Raw genomic sequence first — 18,896 nt, 5'->3', positions numbered from 1 at the left:
ATACAGGATGACTTTGGAGAACATTTCCCTCTTGCAATAATTCACTTACCATGCATAAAGTGGGGAGAGCAAATAAGCAACATGCCTTAATCCACTTAAAGCAGATTGGGAAACAAGAGATTATTTTCTAAACTAAAGTACCAGAATGGCTATAAAGCAGATGGAACACACACATTTTGGTAAACAGGCAAAGTTTGAAATTACTAATTAAGCTGTGCTGATATTCCATCTGTGGCATTACATTTGCAATAGGTCAAGAACTTCATTTTCTTCAGCCTCACAGCTACAATACTGTACTTCTTGAAGCTTAAATCCATTTGCACTAATAGGAATAAAAGATGACCTTTAAGTGTGTCTGGCCCTCACATACTAAACATGCTTCCTAATAATGGTCACTCCCTAAACGTACCTTGCCAAACTAATTCATTGTGTAAAAAATAGCAGCAATTAGAAACAGTATCAACCGTAGTTTGCAAATACTGACATTATATATTGATAATGTGCAATTATACTCAGAACTAAGCAACAAATGTCTAAAAACACCCTGCATACATTTTTCTTTTAAAAAAAAATAGAGTCATAATGAAATCTCAAAAGCTAATTATTCTGCACAGAAGAGGTTCAGAATTCTCCAGACAGCCAGGTAATCATTAGAGGGGCACAGAAGTCAACAGCAGGCTGCACTACTGCACTACTGTCTGGGGTCCTTCAAGGAGTCACTTGAACAGAATCCATCTGAGCAAAAATGCAGTAGCATGGCTCAAAAACACCCATGCTGTAAAGTGGGTCAGACAGAATCGAATGTTTGCAAACTAGGAAAACCAAGGATGCCACCCTTAACAAAATGTACAAGTTTCATCTAAAACTTCCTAAAATAAGGCACGTGAACTGGTCCATGCAAAGAATCAGACTAGCTCATGAAGGACATCTTTTAAGAAGTAGAGTTTATTGACACACAGAGCAAATGAGACTTTGTAAAACCGATAAAGGGAGTCAGAATAATTTTTTAAAATGCAAAAGCAAACTAAGATTTTGAGTGTTTCAAAGGAATGTGAGTGGGTATGTGTAAGCAAGAGTGATTTGCAAGCGTGGGGCTCTGAAGAACATGGCTCACCCCAAAACAGAATAGAGTAATAAGACAGGATATAGAACTACAGACATTTCTGATTCATTCTCTCTCTCTCTCTTCCCCTCCCTCCCTCCACCCCCCCTCTCTCTCTCTCTCACACACACACACAATCAAAATTCAGATGCATGGCAACTGGTTCATATTTTTGCTGTGTCCCAGGATCATGTGATCATCTTTTGCAACCTTCTAACAAGCATAGTCAATGGGGAAGCCAGTTTCACTTAACAACCAAGTTACTAGCTTATCCATAGTAGTGATTTACTTAACAACTATGGCAAGAAAAGTCGTAAAATGGGGCAAAATTAACTTAACAAATGTCTCATTTAACAATAGAAATTTTGGGCTCAATTATGGTCGTAAGTCGAGGACTACCTGCACTGACCAAAGAGAACACATCACAAAAAGCAGAAAAAAAGTAGATTAATTAATTAATTAATTAATTAATTGTATACTTTTAAAACAAAATATTTCATTTGTAAAACTGATGAATACTTACTTCCATTTTTATATAAACACCCATACCTTCATCAACCTTTCTCTTCCACAAAGAACTCTTTCTGTCTCTTTTATGCACACATTCTGAGTAATTATTTCTGGAAAGGAAGATTCAAGAAGCAAAACCCTAGTATGTTTATATTTGTGTATATGAATGTGTGTATACATACACACATGCATCTGTGAATACATACATAATGTGAATGTGTGCTTAGACAGACAGACAGACAGACAAGACAGACAGACAGACAGAGACAGACAGACAGACAGACAGACAGACACACACACACACACACACACACACACACACACACACACACACACAGCATTGCTATATTGGGGATGAAACTACTCAGCCAAAGTTCCAAATAGTCAGAAGCGATTATTGGAAATTTGACAAAACCCCTCCCATTTCAAAGCTATTTGGGAGGAAAAAAAATGGTTGACAAAACTGAAAGGTGTATGAAAACTCCATTTATAACTGTTGTTTACCAAAGCCAGATGGCATTCACAGTATTGCAACCTCCCTGCCACTTCAATTGCTGGTTGTGTTTAGATGCACAACTTCTCTCAAGCATGAGCTGAGAGAAGGGGAAAGCTGACATCATTACCTTTGGCTCCAGATTATAGTTGGAAACTTCTAGAAAAAGAAAAAGGAAGTCCAAGTAACTTGAAATCAGAAGAAAAATCTGATTAACTTGGCACTTGGGTAGGCATACTTTAATTCCTGTTTTTAATCTTAATTTTCGGTGTGGTGTAGCACTTGTTGTTTTCTCTGCATACTTCCAGAATTTTGTATTTTCTGTCAGTTTTAACCCATCCATTAAGGAATCTGTGATATTGGTTTCTTCCTTATTGGTGGTAGATCACTGTCATTTTTTGGTCTGCTGGAGTTATTAGGTTTACTTAAGGATATTAGAGCCTTTTTTTGCAGATGCTGGATCCCTGGTAATTTATGTCTTCTAGCAGCGATTACCTGAATTCTAATTTCTAATGCTATAAAGGGTTTCTCTGCAATTTTAACTTTTATTTTTAACAGTGTTACGTTTTCTCCCCCCATACTTTAGGAAATTTATTATTTATTTAGAGGCTGAATCCTCTAGTCACAGGTTTTGATGCTCTACGACCAGGAGGTGATATAAAATTCCTATACAGATTGTTTCAAGGTTTTTTATGTCACAAGCATGCTCAATCCACAACTCATTCCACTTTACTTGGCCTTCAAATAAATCAAGACACAAATTAAATATAACAATTATTGTATCGTATTTCTTTTACTTAAAAGTTAGCTAGAAAATGACACAGTGTGTATGTGGGGGGGTTATTTCTCTCCCACAATGGAGGGGACAGAGGAAGAATGCCTGAGGAGATCTTCCTAGGTAATGGCAATGACAACTACAATAGGGTAGGAGATGGAGCCATGATGTAAGTCCCAGTGGTTTTCAAGGAGAGGTGGATTGAACTTCTGTTGTTCTACACTATGGATTCTGTTGTGCCTCTATATTAAACCTTTTAAGTATAAAGAACAAAATTAGCTGTACTAATCAAAAACAATAACACTAAGCTTTAGATCTTAAGCATACTAATGGTTTCAAAATTTAAATGTATGAATACTTATCAGAGTTACCAACTGCCATACTGTGAAGTGCTAAGCAGATTGTATTCAGCAAATGAACTAGAAATTAAATAGAATGTGTCGCTATCATTTTGACTAAGATAGAACCACATACTGAGAAGCATATGTGGTATTCTCAACCTACATCTACTATAAATGGAGAAAACTTTCTTTTCTTTCTCCAGTCTTTCTCCAGAAATCATATTTGATTTCACCCATCAAATATGAATGTCAGAAAATAGAAGGAAGCAGATAGGTAGAAGAATAGCAATAACATGAAAATAATGTGTCTACTACATTCTCATCAGACTGAGGAAGCTGGGAATTAATATTTACTGTTGAATGTGTCATTCCGCTAGTAACCACAATGTTAATTCAGATGTCACAAATGCTCCAATTGAGATGGCCTTTTGGCTGCCTTCATAAAGACAAAGTAACATCTAATGCAGTATATCCACAAATACAGGTGCCCCTTTGTGATGGCAAGTATTGTGGTTATGTTTCTAGGCACCTCTGACACCCAAATTATTGGAAGAAGCAGACCTGAACATAGGACATCAGATATTATGTATTGTATAGCATGCAAATCACTGTACATGACCACAACTGACTTCAAACTAAACACAAATCATACCAATATAGAAAGCTACTACCTGGAAACATCAATTCTATCAGCCTGCTCACAATCTCTGTCCTCTTTTGTAGGAATAGAAGTTAATGTTAACACTGAAAATAAATACTTGCTTAATAAAAATGTTGCAGGATCTTATAATTACTGGTAATATATGCCAAAGAATCTTACTGTGTATACTCACAGCTATACTGTGTATAGCTACAAGAAGCAGTTGTGTAAAGTTACTGGAAAGATTCAAAAATATTATGCCAATATTACAAAAACTAAGCAGCAGTTCAGGTCTAGTCAAAGAAGCTGTTCCAGAATCTATTAACTAGAACTTTCACACTAGAACAGGATGAAACATTTCTTGAAATATGTCAAATGGTACATGGGGGAAAGAGAGGTGGAAGATTTCCCTCTTCTCCACAGAGAAGATTGTCTCAGAGGCTTCATTGGTACTTTTTGTGGAAAGAGTGACTGTGCCTCCACAATTATATTAAGCACAAATTGTTCAAGGTTTTATATTGCATGCCCAATCCACGTCCATTCTCCAAACCTTCACTTGGCCTTCAAACAGATCAAGACACAAATTAAATTTGGCTTAATACAATAAACCCAGTTAACTCTTTCATATTAAAAATGGCAAAGTAGTGGCAACTTAAACTATATCCAAACCATATACTTTACAAAAAAGTTATTTTGCCTGCCACTTACCAGCAAGAGATAATAAAATAAATGTTAAGGTAGTTTTTTAGGACAAACCCAGGTAGATCATATCCTAGCAACATCGGAGAGATTGTTTGTTCAGATTTCTTTTTAACATTAATTTCCAAATCTTCATGGCTCATATTATATATCTTTAGCCTAAGAGGCTGTGAAATATCACAAGGACCATAAAGAAAACCCTCTTAACGAAAGCAAGTGTTAGTTTGCCCAGCACTCCGCTCCCATTTTAGCCGTTCAACTCTCTCTGTGAACCTCACAAGCAGAATATACGTACAGATTAGGGTCTCCAGTTCAATAAGAATTTCAAATCCTTATAGATTTCAATATTGAAATTTATGTAGAGTCATCATGATTAGTACTCATCGTTAGAAGTGTCCTCTATGATGATCAAGGAGCAGTATCATGGCTATTTTTCATGGCAAATTTTAATAGACATGGAATTAAGTATCAAATTCACTTCAATCAACCAAATGTGTTGATTTGGCTCTGGAACTCAGTCAAGCCTTCAAAGATATATGAAAATATATTCTGCTTTAATATCAAATCAATTGATTTTGCTCATTAATTCATAAAGATGCTGCTCTTATGTCTTGCGTTGCGAAAAAGTGCCACCCTCCCTACATTTAAATAAAATCTGGCAAAACAGTTTGAAACTACAGTATATTACAAGGCTGTAATTCACAGTGACTGAGGAAAATCTTAAGTGATACAATTTAAAAGCAGAAACAAAGGGCCACCTGGTTGTGAAAAAATAATAAGCCTTAATGTCAGATGAACCTCTTTGTGGAAATTATTCCACTAAAGGGTGGCACGGCTGAGAAGGCTCTTTCTAAACCTGATACATACTGTTTTGCATTCCAAAGGTAAAGCTATTCAGAAAAGAATTATTGGACATTTGATGAGGTTCACAGGGAGAAATCAGCCTTCCAGAAGTTTATGTAACGACTCATATAAAGCCTTATGGGTAGAAGGATACTCTGAATTGAGTGTAGAAACAGAATACTAAGATAATTAAACAACCACAAAGAACTGGCATATATCTAATGAAATTAGTTCTAGTCAATAACCTACCCACCCCAAATGGACAAGTTTGGTCATGCATAAGACACTATTTTATTGTAAATAGGATGCTGCCCTTTCATGGAAAACTGGCCATTTGCTAAAGAAGAAAGAGAATTAAGTGCATTAGATGGCAGAAGGAGATTCCTTCAATAAATGTCACATTCAAAATCAAGGCCAAATTCTAATCAAACAAACTTGATTCTTTAAAGAGTGAAATTCTGTCTAAAACAGATTAAACTGACTACAAGAAACAACCTTTTTACCAGCAACGCTTCTATATTGTGTGAATAAATTAATGTTCATTAGGTTTCATCCAATTTCTTAATAATATTCAGTGGTCATTTAACATTTCCAGGATCTTACCAGAATTTACGAAAATAAAATAAAACCACTTTGGATTATTGCCAAAATATCAATGCCATCTTGACTTCAGATCTTCACATGATCTCAAATTATCTGCATGGATCTGCTTTATTATAAAGATACAAGTTTAAAAAAAATTAAAAAAGTAGAACGACACCATCAAGGTATAGCTAAATAGGGCAATAAATGAATTGCCATTGGCTTGTTTATTTATATTTCCTTTCCTGCAGCAAGGAAACGTGTTCTACGGACAACTAAACACGAGATGGCATAATTCCAACAGAAGCTCAAAAACAGAGGCCTGATTTTATTCAGACTTAGGAGAAATTCATAAGCTTTAAAGCCAATAACAAGCCATGTAAATTTCAGAAGTAGAGATGGAAGAGAATCATTGTAATATTGCAAATATGCTACCTTTACTACCTTTTATTACCTATGCTTTACATAATTAAAACTAAGAAAACACTGGTATCCATATACATATTTTTGGTAATAATTTAGTTTAAATTAAATGAATGGAGGCCTGTCCCTAATCATAGCTGCTAGATTCAGAGTAAGAAGGAGCTCTTCCTAAAAAACTGTTTTCACAGCTTAGTTGGCTATGAAGCTGAAAGAAATTTCATGTATTCTTGGAATGGAACAAAGAGGTAATCTATACATGCAGGGTCTCTAGGAAATAAGTTCTCTAACTGCTTTTCAAATAGTCACAAAAAATCCCTTCCATTCTTTTTATAGTAATTTTATTAAAAATTACAGTTAAAAAGACTAAAACTAATATGAACTAAAAAAAGAAAAAAAATAGGAAGTACAGAAAAGAACTAGAATGAAAAATAGAAAAGAAAGTAAAAATAAGAATATAGCAAAAAAAGGACGTTGTCTCACCTGAACGTCCATTTTCGATGCGCTGCGACTCCAATCCATGGACGGGTAGCTTCTCCTTAGTTGCTGGGCAGAACTGAGTGCTGATCTCCTTTTTGTAAACTGGCCACGCCCACGCTGTCCCACCAGCTCCAGTCTTTCTACACGAAGGCGCAGGAACTCCGAACCAAAGGAACAAACACAACTGGAACAAGTCGAAGACAGCACAGCAGACAGCCCAAGGGTGGGTATGGATTGGAGTCGCAGCGCATCGAAAATGGACGTTCAGGTGAGACAACGTCCTTTTTCCACTGCGCTGCTCCTCCAATCCATGGACGGGATATACCCAAGTTCATTGCTCAGGGAGGGGGCTGTCCGCTCTCCGAGTCCTGGGCTGTGGCCACCTGTTGTAAAACCCTGCGACCAAAGGAGGCTTCAGCCGAAGCATACAAATCAATTTTATAGTGTCGAATGAACGAAGAAGCGGAAGACCATGAAGCCGCCCGGCAAATATCCAAAACTGAAGCCTGCGTAGTCCAAGCTGCCGTGGCGGCCGCACTCCTGGTTGAATGAGCGTAAATATGAGAAGGACGATGACGGCCTTGACAGTCGTAGGCAGTCGCTATGCAGGCCTTGATCCATCGAGCTACTGTGGCTGTAGATACTTTCCGCCCCATTGAGGAAGGATGAAAGGAAACGAACAAATGCTTCGGTCTGTCTGAAGGACTCGGTACGCCTGATATAGCGACGTAGTGCCCGACGAACATCCAAAGTGTGCCATAAAGTCTCTGACGGATGGCGAGGATTCGGACAAAAATCAGGTATTATCACCTCCTGGGTTCTGTGAAACAGAGAATTAACCTTTGGTAAAAACGCTGGGTCTAACCGCAGGACGACCCTGTCGCTGTGAAAGATACAGAGCTCTTTGCGTATGGATAGAGCGGTGAGTTCCGATACTCGTCGAGCGGATGTAATCGCCAGTAGGAAGGCGACCTTGAATGTAAGAAATTTCAGAGATGTAGATGCTAAAGGCTCAAATGGTGTCGAAGTTAGAGCTTTAAGAACTAACGGGAGATCCCATGATGGGTACCTATGCACCACTGGTGGCGAGATGTTAGTGGCACCGTGCAGAAACGCCCTAATTCTAGGGTTCAGAGACAGTGTGCGATGTCGCTCACAGGTGATAACAGTGGATAAAGCTGCCACCTGGCGTCTCAACGTCGCTGGGGCAAGGCCTCTGGTAAGGCCGTCGTGTAAAAAGTCCAATACATCTGGGATATCTGGCGAGGTTGGGTCCACATGGTGTGCTTGGCACCAAACTGTGAAGGCACGCCACGAGGCTTCGTATATTCGCGTTGTGGAGGGACGCCTGGCTGATTGAATCACAGAGATGACCCCAACTGACAATCTGTCCTTCTGCAACTGGAGCCGCTCAAACGCCAGGCGGTTAATCGGAGCCACTGCGGATCTGGGTGGACGACGACCCCCTGGGTTAGCAAGTCTGTCCGGACCGGTAACGTCCAAGGTGGAACAACAGAGAGCTCCAGTAGATCCGCGTACCAGGGTCTCCGAGGCCACCGCGGGGCTATCAACAACAGCTCTGTACCTTCTCGGATTAGTTTCCTGATCAAGCGAGGGATCAAGGGAATCGGGGGAAAGGCATAAAGAAGCCCGGCGGGCCAAGGGCAACGGAGCGCATCGCTGCCCTCCGATCCTGCGCTTGCGTAGCGTGAGTAGAAGCGGGGCAGTTGGGCATTCTGTGCTGTGGCAAACAAGTCCACCTGAATCTGGCCGAATCTGTGTGCCAGCTGTTCGAAGATGGCTCGGTTCAGGCTCCACTCTGCCGGGTCGATGAGCTCCCTGCTGAGCCAATCCGCCATCACGTTGGACCGACTCGAAATGTGGTCTGCCACCAGTGACGCCGTGTGGAGTTCCGCCCATGATAACAGTCTCTCGGACTCCAACATCAAGGCCCTGGAACGTGTGCCCCCCTCCCGATTTATGTGTGCCTTGGTGGTGATGTTGTCCGTTCGGATCAGTACATGTTGTCCCTCGAGGATGTGATGGAAGTGGCGTAAAGCGAGACGAACAGCCCTCAATTCCAGCCAATTGATGCTGTTCGTCCGCTCCGCCTGGGACCACTGACCTTGCACCACCGCGTCCTGTAGGTGAGCCCCCCAACCAAGTAGACTTGCATCTGACGTCAGGACCAATCTGTTGGGATCGAGAAACAGGCACCCTTTCTGAAGCGCTGATGACCTCCACCACCGAAGGGAGAGGCGAACCTGAGGAGGCAAGGCAACTGGATAATTGGAAGTGCTGCAACCTTGTTTCTGGAAGGGAAGTAGATACCACTGTAGGAGACGGGCATGCCTGCGGGCCCACGGCACGATGGAAATACAGGACACCATCTTCCCTAACAGCTGAGATAAGAGGAGCAGTGGCACTTTCCTCTGGTCTTGTATCTGTCTGACCATCTCCCTGAGGTCTTGACTGCGGGTCGGGGACAAGAACACCTGGCCTAGCTGGGAATCGATCACCACTCCCAAATGCTGGAGGCGGGTTGTCGGGCACATATGACTCTTTAGACGGTTGATGGAAAAACCGTGGGCCTGGAAAGCGCCCAACACCAACTCCATGTCCCTCACTGCCCGAGCCGGTGAGGACGACATGACGAGAATATCGTCCAGATAACACATTAATCGGACCGTGTGGGCCCTGACAGCCGCTGCCACTACCTCCACCAGCTTGGTAAAAGTCCTGGGTGCCGAAGACAACCCGAAGGGCATCGCACAATATTGATAGTGGTGGTTGTTGTAGGCGAACCTCAAGTAACGGCGGTGGGCAGGATGTATTGGGACGTGTAAGTAGGCTTCGCTCAAGTCCACGGATTGCAGGAAGTCGTTGGGTCTGACCGCTGCCAGAATCGATCGGAGAGAGTGCATCTTGAACCTCCGATACCGAACATATCGGTTGAGGCGCTTGAGGTTCAAGATGGCTCTGTGACCCCCGGATGACTTGGGCACCAGAAACAAGGTAGCGTAAAACCCAGTGCATTCCAGTCCCTGGGGCACTGGTTCTATCGCCCTGATTGAAAGGAGGTGTAATATTTCTGAGTCCATGAGTTTCCTTTTCAGGGGACACTGCGGGACAGGACAGCTGCGAAATCTGGTGGGTGGCATGGTTTGAAATTCGATGCGAAGACCTTGCTGGATCGTTGACCGGATCCAAGCATCCGAAGTTGAACGGTCCCACTGGAGGTGGAAGTGCTGGAGTCGACCCCCAATAGGACCTAGCTCGGGGGCGTCACTTGCCCCTGCGAGCTGGGCGGTAACCGGAACCTCGGAAGGGGCGTCTTGCCTGGGGTTGGCCCCTGGACCGGTCCCGGAAAGATTGTCTGTCAGCGTTCCTGTCAGAAGTTTGTGAATATGCACGAGGGAAGTAGGGTCCGCCTGACCCTGAGTAGGTCCGAAAGGGCTGGCGTTGAGAATAAGGGGCATATCTCCTCTCAGATCTACGAAAGGAGGACGGGAGGACCTTGCGTTTGTCCTTGTCCTCTATCAGGATCGGCTCAAGCGCTGCACCAAAAAGAGAAGGGGCCGAGTAGGGCGCCGACGCCAACTTCCACTTGGCCCTGGCATCCGCCCTCCAGTTACGTAGCCAAAACAAACGGCGATTAGTTACAGATGCTGCCATGGATCTGGAGGCAAATTTAGCCGCTGTGAGGGATGCGTCCGCTGAATATTCCGTTGCGGCTACTAACTTATTAATGTCCTGATGTAGCTGCGTATCAGCCGGTGGCAACCTCTCCTGCAATTGTCTGAGCCAGATTAAAGCGGCACGGTTAAAAAATGATGTTGCTGTGGCCGCCTTTATTGCCCAAGCTGCTGCTTGGTGCGCCTTTCGAAAACCGAATTCCATTTTACGGTCCTCAGCTTTGAGACCATCTACAATGTCTGAGGTCAGCAAGGAAGAGGTGGACAGACTAGCCACCGGAGCGTCAACAGAAGGTAAGGCCAGCGCATCTTCCAGTTCTTTTGCGGAAGCATAAAGTCGTTTGTCAATGCCACTGGGCGAAGATAAAGAGCCCGGTTGGTTGAAGGCAGAATTGATGACATTAGAGAATAACGGAGGGCAAGGAATGACATCCTGATCCGGTTTCGATACATGAAAGAGAGCGTCATGTGGTGCTGATGATGATTGAGAGGTACTGTCCGATTGAACTTCTGAAATGCCAAACTTTGTGGTAAGCTTGGCCTTGTGGAGTAATGATTTAAATACAGAAGGACGGAAAAGACTAGTGAAAGTTGGTTTATCAGGTGGAAGTCCCTCGTCTTCCGAAAATTCAACGTCCTCTGGACAAATCTCGCCCGATTCGAACTCGTCAGAAGAATCATCATCGTTCTGGCGCGTGGGAAGCTGCACAGGTCTGAGCTCATTACGAGTTGGAACTGGTGGATCGATGTTCGGAGGATTGGCACCCACTGCTCCCTGTTGTATTCCAGCTGCCAGGATCTTGGCCAGCGCATCCGACAAGGCTGCCTGAAAATTAACTGGATTGTCCGATAGTTCAGGACGAAGACCAGCAGCCGTCGGTGTAAAGGTCGCTTCAGGTAAGCGACGCTGAGCAGGAGGACAGTCTGGTATAGATTGGCTTGACACATCAGGTAATGACATAGAAACACCCCTGGAGTGATGAAGATTGGAAGAGGTGTGTAAAGTCCCTCCACCTGAAGTGGGTCTCGAATGAGAGGCTCTAGAAGGGCCTGCTCCATCATCAACGGTGGAGGGCTGTCCTTGAATCGACAACTCCTGCCTAGCCCTCTCAAACTGCCTCTCCAAGACCTGGTGTCTGCGCTGTTCTGCTTTAGTGGACCCAGGCTGAGAGGTATGATGCTTGCGCTGCCTGGTCTTGCCCTTTTTTGATCGAACCTGCTGTTGAGGTTGTGGAGGGGGGGCGTCTAACTCAGAATCCGATGATAAAGGAATATCCGCCATTTTGATTAATCACAAGGCGAGGTAAAATTAACTGAGTACTAACAGAAAAAATATTCTTCAGGCGGAGTCCTGATTTAACGCCTCAAATGGGTTAGAGACCTTAACGGGTGGAGCGCCCCCCCCTAGGCTGAACAATGGTAGGCTCAGAAGCCGCTGAGCTCAAATTTCAGTGCTGAAAGATCTCAACGCGGGGCGTGAAAGGTAGGCAATCCCACTCTAATTAAGCCCCCGGAGAAATGGGACAAAGGCTCAGAAGGCGCTGAGCTCAAGCCCTTTATCAGAGTCAGTCTAATAATAGCACCCAAAGTCAGAAAGGCCGATCCCTGGGCCCGTTACACCGCAAGGGCTGGTAAACACTCACAAAATGGCCGCCGCTGTGTGTCTGTAATGGCGGCCGTCGCCCCGAACTCAGTTCCGGCGGGAAACGGTGGCAGAGGGCGAATGGCGTGCTTAGCGCTTCGCAGCTGTTCACAGCTCTTCAGGCCCCAATACACAAGCCGCTGTCTTCCCGCAGCGGCGCGACGACGCTCCGACCTCAATTCTGGCTGCCGACTCCCGAAGGCGCTGGGCGCGCGAAGCGCCTCGCAGCTGTTCTCTCAAGGCCAACTGAAGCGGCTAGTGAAGGCGCCGGGCGCGCGAAGCACCTCTCAGCTGCTCGTCGGGACTGACTGCGTTGCGGCGACCCTGATCCAGCCACCTGGACGCTCACGGTGGTGATTAACGGCGTCCACGCGGATCCGCCCAGCCGGGTCGGATCCGAAAGGCTTTTAGTCTAATCAAGCAGGCTGGGCCTGCGGCCTGGAGCCCCAAGCTCGCGCGCGCCCAAGCAGACTCAGAAATTCAGTTTGAACTTAAATTAAGAGAAAAAATATTGAAGGGGAAAGGAGACAAAAATAATAAACAAGGGAATTAGGGAATTTAACTTTAGAAATGTAGAGGCACTCAGAAACGCTAGTTCTCTCAGCAACTGAGTGAGAAAGACTGGAGCTGGTGGGACAGCGTGGGCGTGGCCAGTTTACAAAAAGGAGATCAGCACTCAGTTCTGCCCAGCAACTAAGGAGAAGCTACCCGTCCATGGATTGGAGGAGCAGCGCAGTGGAAAAATACATATAAACAAATAACTTCCCCTTTCATCACAAGTTTAAGCAGTTTTACTAACGTATCACCTTCTCTTTAAAAAATACAGTAAGAGTACTTCTTCCCATACCCCATCTCTTATCTATAAATAAATCCTCAATACTTCACTGTTCAGTCCTGATCAACAGAAGTGCATTAAAGGTTACCAAAGATGGCAATGTTATCTATTTTAACTTTGATCAAATAAACCAACTTTGTATTACTTTTACTTTTAACAATTTTGATCTATTCTCCCTTCAAATAATATCCTTAGAACTTGATTTCTTTTCATTTTTTTCTTTGTCCCTTCTCACAAACTTCTTCAAAAGTCTAACAAGCCTCTTTTGTAAATCCAACATAGGAAAGTTATCCAGGTCATTCTTTTCAGCTGTTATTTATATATCTTCTAATTATCAAGGCATCAGCCTTGATATATTCAGCATAGCATCTCCATCCATATCATTCTTGCAGCCTGTCACTTTCAAATCTACTTTCAGATTAGCCACAGTCCCATCCAGCAAAACTTATTCCTCTCCCAGAACAACTTTTAAACATACTTTCTATCTACAGAAGCAGACACTCCTGAAATTAATATTCCTTTGTCTCCCAAAGCTCTAAACCCACTTGAGACTCACAAGGAGAAACTGTCTGGACAGCAATCTCAAGTCTGCTCCTTCTCTGAAGAAAAACTATAAAGAGCTGTTCTATTTGCTGGCTATTCAATCCACCATAGGGGTCAACTCTGTTTTTAGTGGCAACGTCTTCAATTTGCTATGTCTTCCCTGCAAATCCCTTGAAAAATCCTTTCCACTCTTCAATAAATTTTCTTTGTAACTCTTTGTATGAGAGTTACAACCCTCTATGAAGGGTTGTTGAGGAGGAGGAAGAGGCAGAGAAAGAAACTAATCTCTTTGTTGAAAGAATGGGATGATAATCTCAGTCCATTGGGATGCGCCCCACAGAATGCAAAGAGAAATGGCAACTATGTACATTAAATGAAAGTAATATTAGTCAGGCACACTAGTAAGGAAGCATTTTCTCTTCCTTAACCAATGCCTGCACTGTTCGGTACAGATACATCTTAATTTCATTTTCCAAAGGGTTTCATTTTCCCAAAATATTCATGAAAACACCTCCTAAGTATCACCTTGGGGGAAAAAAATTCTATGTATCCATAGAGTAAGACATGCCTTAAGAATCAACTACATTTAAAAAAAAACTTCACTAGAGCATATGCTAATAATGTATTTATGTAAAAATGCACAAAACAGGGACTCATTATGATGAATAGTGATGAAGTGAATGGCTCTATTTTATTTTGGATAGCATCCAGAATAATTTATTTCTTGGTTGCTTGAAAGGAATACAAATGCTGTACAGGACTCAAAGCAAATCCTGTTCCCCCGGCCTGGTATAAAGAATGTCCTCACTGCCAAAAGAAACCAGTGCCTAGGAACCTTATTCTCAACTTTGAGCAGTCACCAAAGAAGTAACCAATAGCCCTATTTTGGAAAAAAAAGATTACTTCACCAAATATTGTTGCAGAGACTGAAATCCTGGGGACTGCCATACATGCTTACCATATGGTCCAAGAATGCTTGGAAACATGACGAATTACTTCATTGCTAAAAGAGAAAATGAATGCAGAAAGCAACATAGAGAGGCTGCAGGCTTTCATGACTGCTCTTTATTGATGGAATGGTTTCTCAGGTAATGTTGTGTGAGAATAAATATGCGTCCAAATCAGTAGCATTCATTCATTGTCTTCTAGGACATTTCACCAGTTTCATTCTAATAATGACAGAATCATCTGTCATTTTAAAATAAATTTTAAGAAGTGTAAATATGCACAATATGCCTTCAAGGATACAGATGGCAACTCAGCTTCAAGAGAGAGAGAACCAGTTGATGATTTGGATAGTGTGTGGGCAGAAACTGTATAGACTCTACTGAGTTCCAAGATGGAACAAAAATGGGATAGTAGTGCATTACATAAAGATCCTATCTGGGCCACAGGGACATATCCATATTCTCTACCATAGGTATAAAAAGACCACTAACAATATTTTATTTGAGCTTTGGCCTAGGACAGCGATGGATAACCTTTTTGCCGTCGTGTGCCAAAAGCGGGGGGAGTGGGGGGGGGGTCGTACGCGTGCCCACACCCATAATTTAATGTACCCTGCCCCATGCATGTGTGCGCAACCTCCTGCATTCCCCCTGCTTTTGGCATGCGATGGCACGGTGGGCCTGGTAGATCTGTTTTTCGCTCTCCCCAGGCTCCAGAGGCTTTCTAGGAGCCTGGGGAGGGCAAAATGGCCTTCCCCACCCGCTGGAGGCCCTCCGGAGGGCCCGACCTCTGGTGGGCCCAGAAGGCCCGAAAATCAGCTATCCAGTGTGCGCATGCGTGCTGCAACTTAACTAGGGCAATGCTCACGTGCCCACAGATATGGCTCTGTGTGCCACCTGTGGCACGTGTGCATAGGTTCGCATCACAGGCCTAGGAGATACATAACACTTTGTTAGATTAAAATGTGTTTGGTAGCAAGTAAAAATAAGATGTTTTTGTTAAATAAGATATTTCTGCTATGAGTTTAAATACAATTGTTCCATACGTTCCAAGAGATAATTTATGGAGTGAAGAAGCTGAGGTGAATCTACTTCTGGAATGTGGAAATGCAGTGATTAATGTCTTTGTCATATAAGAAAAAAAAGTGTTCAGAAACAATATTGAGAAGACTTCTTAAATGACAGGTACATATAGGGAATTTTTTTTTAAGTTCCTTTGGAATTTCCTCAAAGAGACTAGTTATTCCCATTAAAAACAACAGGAAGATCGCAGAATAGTAAATATGCAACCATGGCAGATGTTATTGTATGAATATTTATATATTGGGAGGCCTGGAGTACATTGTGGACTACCCCACTAGGCATGTTAATATTTGAACAGATCAATCAAAGCTCTGGGTTCATGAAGCAATGACAGGCATACCTCCCCCCTTCTCTTCTATTCCAAGCAGACTGTTAGCTTTAATGTGCTTGTATCTTCTAAGTCTTCCAAGATGAAGCATTGTGTGCATGGTAGAAAAACACAGCATAATTTTTATTTATAATAACAACCCCAATCCCCCCCCCACAAACATACACTCAATGGTATTGCCAATCTAAGTAGAAATTTTTATGTTTTTTTTTTTTTAGAAACAAGCAACATATTCATATAATATACTATTCTTAATCATATTTAAATGAAGAATGAACAGACAACTATTTGTTGTGGCCCCGCCCTCTGAGCCTGTCCCATCGGAGGAAGAAAGCTCCTAGCATGAGGAAGAGGAGTCAGCCAGGCCTCCCTCTCCAGGCCCCTCCCCTCTGGCACTGTCTCAGGTGCCGGCCGAGGGAGAGGAGATTAACAGGGAGACAGGTGGCTCGGATGAGAGTGAGGGAGAGACATCATTCCTGGACGCACGCCTCCGAAGGCGTGATAAACGATTGCAGCAGCTCAGGAGGCGTGCTAGGGATTAGAACTGAGTCACTGGACCACACCCCAGAGACTATATAATAGAGGGTGGTGGCCAGTGATCCTTGTGACGAACAAAAATAAACCTTGGATAGTCACTAAAGCCTCGTCCGGAACTGCTGAGAGGGATATTTATTGTTGTTGGACTTTTGGACGCTGAGTATATTATCTTTCTGTTTCTGTGGAAATAAAGCACTTGGCAGACGGTATGTATATCGCTGCCAAGTTGGAGATAAAGACCTGGGTGTGTTCCAAGTGCTTCCTTAACCCTCGGCTGGCTGTGTTTGTGTGTGTGTGTGTGGACGGGGACAGATCACTATTGCCTCATATATGTTACATGAGGAGAGTAAGAATATATCTCAGAAGACCCTTAATCTGGGAGTTCAGTAATAATTTGGAGAATATGAATACTGTAAGATGACAAGGCAAGTAAGCAGTATTCACCATACATATGGGGACAATGAATTTTGGCAAAAATGAATAGAATAGAATTCTTTATTGGCCAAGTGTGATTGGATACACAAGGAATTTGTCTTGGTGCATACGCTCTCAGTGTACATAAAAGAAAAAAATACATTTGTCAAGAATCATAAGGTACATCACTTAATGATAGTCATAGGGAACAAATAAGCAATCAAATCATATTAGGAAACAGTCAATATAAATCTTAAGGATACCAGCAACAAGGTTACAGTCATAAGTGGGAGGAGATAGGTGATAGGAACGATGAGAAGATTAATAGTAATGCAGACTTAGTAACTAGTTTGACAGTGTTGAGGGAATTATTTGTTTAGCAGTGATGGCATTCGAGAAAAAACTGTTCTTGTGTCTAGTTGTTCTGGTGTGCAGTGCTCTATAGCATCGTTTTGAGGGTAGGAGTTGAAACAGTTTATGTCCAGGATGCGAGGGGTCTCTAAATATTTTCACAGCCCTCTTTTTGACTTGTGAAACTAAAAAAAGGAACTATGAAAATTAAGCAGTCAAATGTTAAAACTGATTGATTGTTCATATTATTCAGCAGATGATATATATATTGTTTCAACAATCTGCTCTTAAACTTAGCAGGCAGTTTTCAAGCAGGTCTCTGATGAGTAAAGTTTTTAGTATAATAACTAGGAAAGCTCTTACGAAAGAATACCAGTAACTGCCAAGTATAAAATGCAATCTAAATAAATAGTGAATTCAAGGTTTAATCTCTGAGCCTCTTTTGCCTAGCTCTGTGTGCAATAGGTGAAAAAAACAGAAGAAGCTTTCCCTTGTTAAGACAACAGAATAGTCTGGTTTAGGGTGCTCGCCTCTGACTTTGCCAGAAATAATTAATCTATAATTATTAATTAATATAATAATTAATCTATAGAAATAATCTATAAAATCCCTGTGAAAGTAATGAAATTTTAAAAAGGAAACTATGAAAATGAAGCAGTCAAATGTTCAAACTGATGATCATTCATACTATCACAGAAATGCACATATAAAAAATTATCAACCAACTCATGTTACCTATAAGAACTATAGTTGTGGAAAGATGCATTTACCAGCTAAGACAAGTATTTTAAATTTTAATTTATTAAAGATAAGGTTAAATATACCTCAATTGGAATAATTATGTTTCTTGTCAATAACTTTTTAAAAAGGAGAGGGTAACACAGAGACTGTACCCTGCATTGTATTACACAGAATAGTAGAAATTTGATCTGCATGGTAGGAGAATTCTACACAATCTTTATTGATCATGGGTAGGTGTATCATCTTTCCCATGCAAAGAAAGAATTTAAATGTGAAAAATATAAGGGGACATTTTATCAAGCATGATGGACTTGTGACAAAACTAAGTTATTTTTTTCTTTTCAAATAATTTTATTAAATATTACACTATACAAATAAACAACTACAAAAAATTATAAAGAAATAGAAAAAAAATGCAGGAAAGAAAAAGCAAAGAAAGAAAGAAAGAAAGAATACAAAAGAAAAATACAAAAGTGTATAGAAGAAAAAAGAATGTATTTTGTTCCATTCTGTATTAACAAGTCAAACAGATGTTTTTCTCCTTTAACTGATATCTTACTTTTTTTTCTTTTTAGCTCCCTCTACTTCCAACCTTCAAAGTTCCCATTTTATCATGTTGTTTTTTTCTTAATTCAAAACATAGCTCGTTTTCCTACCAGGAGGATTCATTCAATTAATTTTAAAATCCCATTTCAAGTCCATCTAGATCCTTAATCCATTTATAGCTTTAAAAAGAACCCATACTCTAATCACCCTTCTTTCTGTTTATTTCCCCAAATGTCTAAATCCTTAAAGTCACACTTGAAATTTCTTTTGTTTAGGATTGAAGGAAACTCACCCAGGGAATGCCATCAAATGTGCTGTTCAGAAAGTTTCCAACATTAAAAAAAAGCAC

General features: G+C 41.8%; 1 protein-coding gene across 1 annotated transcript in view; it reads right to left on the bottom strand.

Annotated features, from left to right (window-relative positions):
- Positions 1–18,896, bottom strand: part of KLHL29 (kelch like family member 29) — a 278,015-nt gene that overhangs the window by 92,963 nt on the left and 166,156 nt on the right. The gene's annotated exons all lie outside the window — the stretch shown is intronic.

The sequence above is a fragment of the Pituophis catenifer genome, unplaced genomic scaffold, assembly GCF_029215685.1.
Source record: "Pituophis catenifer annectens isolate HBS135680 unplaced genomic scaffold, rPitCat1.0.hap2 SCAF_1, whole genome shotgun sequence".
NCBI classification, from domain to species: Eukaryota; Metazoa; Chordata; class Lepidosauria; order Squamata; family Colubridae; genus Pituophis; species Pituophis catenifer.
This window is presented reverse-complemented; position numbering and strand designations above follow the sequence as displayed.